The sequence below is a fragment of the Montipora capricornis genome, chromosome 14 (genome assembly GCF_036669925.1).
Source record: "Montipora capricornis isolate CH-2021 chromosome 14, ASM3666992v2, whole genome shotgun sequence".
Classification (NCBI taxonomy): domain Eukaryota; kingdom Metazoa; phylum Cnidaria; class Anthozoa; order Scleractinia; family Acroporidae; genus Montipora; species Montipora capricornis.
This window is the reverse complement of record NC_090896.1, coordinates 30,914,714-30,917,213: the sequence shown is the minus strand read 5'-3', so window position 1 is coordinate 30,917,213 and position 2,500 is coordinate 30,914,714. Positions and strand designations below refer to the sequence as shown.

The following is a 2,500-nucleotide window of genomic DNA, read 5'->3' as shown; positions in this document are numbered from 1 at the left end:
ATGATGATAATGAGCTCCTTCAGGCTGAAGACCTACATGTAGTGGAGCTTCCAACTTTCACCATTCATTTTGTCTGCTTTTTTATAAATTGGCAACTGGATTAGTAAAATACATGTATTGGTACTAACTAAAATCCTGTATTTGAGAGATTAAATTGTGCCATTTCTAAATTGATGTACTAAAGCGTTAATTGAACTTTGTGTCATGCAATTTTGGTCTGAAATCAAACTTGTGATTTCAAATCGAACTCGCATGCGATTTTGAAATCACATGTATGATTACCTATACAAATTGCACTTCACTCAGTGCAATTACCATAATGATTGAAGTGCTACTATGACGAAATTCACATCTTTCCTATCTAAGCCATGAAAAAAGATATCTCAGCCAATTTGTATCAGATCTGAAATGCTTGATTCTTTGCAGTGAGATTCTAGTAGATGTGCTCCACAATATAAGCATGCAGTTTTGTTACCATGGCAACATATTGGGTTCCAGACCTCCCTGATATTAAAGGCTGAGTTTGCTGGCCACCTTTGGCGTTTGATTTTGATATTTGCCAATGGTGCCTCATCTGCATGATCCTGCAAGAATATAAATATGTTAGGTCAAGTTTGTGGCCTTGTTAAATGTTTTTCTAGCTTAAGATCACCAAAAATATTGAAGTCAGGTTGGAGGGGACTGGAAAAGAGTGAGCTGCCATGGGAACCAATGTTGCCTGTAAAACTATTAACCAATGTTGCCTGTAGAACTATTAGTCTACCAAGTTTCGATGGTCTCTGCTGCAAATTGACGGATATAGCTCTATTTGTATTTCGGTTCAGTGAATGATGTCATCAGTCCTCTCATTTGCATATTTTACACATTAATTTTTTTCAAACTTAAGGACGGTGCCAACTATTGTTATTGCGAATACATTGTACCTTCTGCGCATCTCAAGTATTGGTGATGCTTACTAATACAGGCTGGGATATTTTTGTGCGGTTTAAAGTATGCAGAGAAAGTAGATCTTAGTAAGTACTATTGGTATCCAAAAAGAAAATTGGGGGCAAGCCATGCATTTTTCAGAGATAATTAAGCTTCAATTTGAGAAAGAATGCCATACATGGCTCTGTATTTTAGAGCTTTTTACAAATATTGTTCGTGAATTATCTTTGAAAAATGCGTGGTTACCCCCAATTGTCTTTTTCAATTTCAATAACACTTGTTAAGATCTACATAACCTGCATAACCATAAACCAGGGCAAAAATACCTTTGAATTAGTACTCTGGCACCGTCCTTAAATATCTCTGGAACCAATGCAGAGATTTCCAAATGGTAAAAGGTGTTTTTAACATTTCTTGGAATTCTGTGTGATAAACCTAAAAATCATGGAATTATAAAAATTTGATCGTAGTCAAAAAGTGGCACTTAAATTAAGACTTATCCACTGGATAGTGGTTTATCTGGCGGATAGCACTATCCATCATTTGAACAAATGGGGCCAGGTTGGTTACCTTCAAAAGGGGATAGAATTAGGAATTTAGGTCTACTACGGCTACGTCAGCAAAAACGTCTCTTAAAATTGCATGTTCGCTTTAAAAAAAAAAACGTTTCTGCCATTTTTCAGTTTGTTCAACTTGTACAAATTGTGAGTGGAGGTTTGAGGATCATTGTTAAAACACTTGGTGTTGTTTGTTTACATGTACGTTTTCCATGATTCGTCAGATTTGGGGATTTCATTTTGCAGATTCTCAAATAACGGAAAAGGGATGTGCTTTTCCTCCTTAAGGAGGCTGGAACCAGTTTAAACGCTTCCAAGTAACGCTCTTATTAGAAGGATCGGCACCACAATGTTGTATCATGTATTGGCAATATTGTGTTACCAAATGAAACACGAATTATTGCTGAACAAGATAGAGTCATTATTGTGATGTAATATGTCACCGTGGCAACGGCCAAGCCCTGTAATTAAAGACACCCTTTATTTTGTCTTTAGTTGCGTATATCTCAATAACGAATTCAGTGACCCCCATTTTTTAATTCCAAAAAGTAATCAGAAGGGCATGATGAAACTTTCTGCAAAGTTTAAAAAAAAATCTTTTTAGTGGATTCAGAGGCACCTTAATTTTGTGATTTTTTAAGGTAGCTCTGAATCCTGTCGACAGAATTTTTTAAAACTTTGCCGAAAGTTTCATCGTGGCATTCTCATCACTTTACAGCAATAAAAAAGGGGGTCACCTTGTTCGTTTTTGAGATATGAGCAACTAAATCCAAAATATAGGGTGTTTTTGCTGGGCTTTCCCGTTGCCAAGGTAACTTATTACATCACAATAATGATCACACCTTGTTTGGAAATAATTGGTGTTTCATATGGTACCATAACATTGCTGTTATGTGATAAGGTGTTGTAGCGTTATTCCATCTAATCAGAGAGTCTCTAAGTGTTGAAACCCTTTCGAGCCTCCTTAAGTAATATTTTTGGATGTCACAGCGTCGTAGATCTTACTTATAGTGCCT

At 36.3% G+C, this 2,500-nt stretch overlaps 1 protein-coding gene across 1 annotated transcript in view; it reads left to right on the top strand.

Moving 5' to 3' along the window:
• The window catches only part of LOC138031233 (protein LKAAEAR1-like), a 13,182-nt gene that overhangs the window by 9,520 nt on the left and 1,162 nt on the right, over window positions 1-2,500 (top strand). The window lies entirely within an intron of this gene.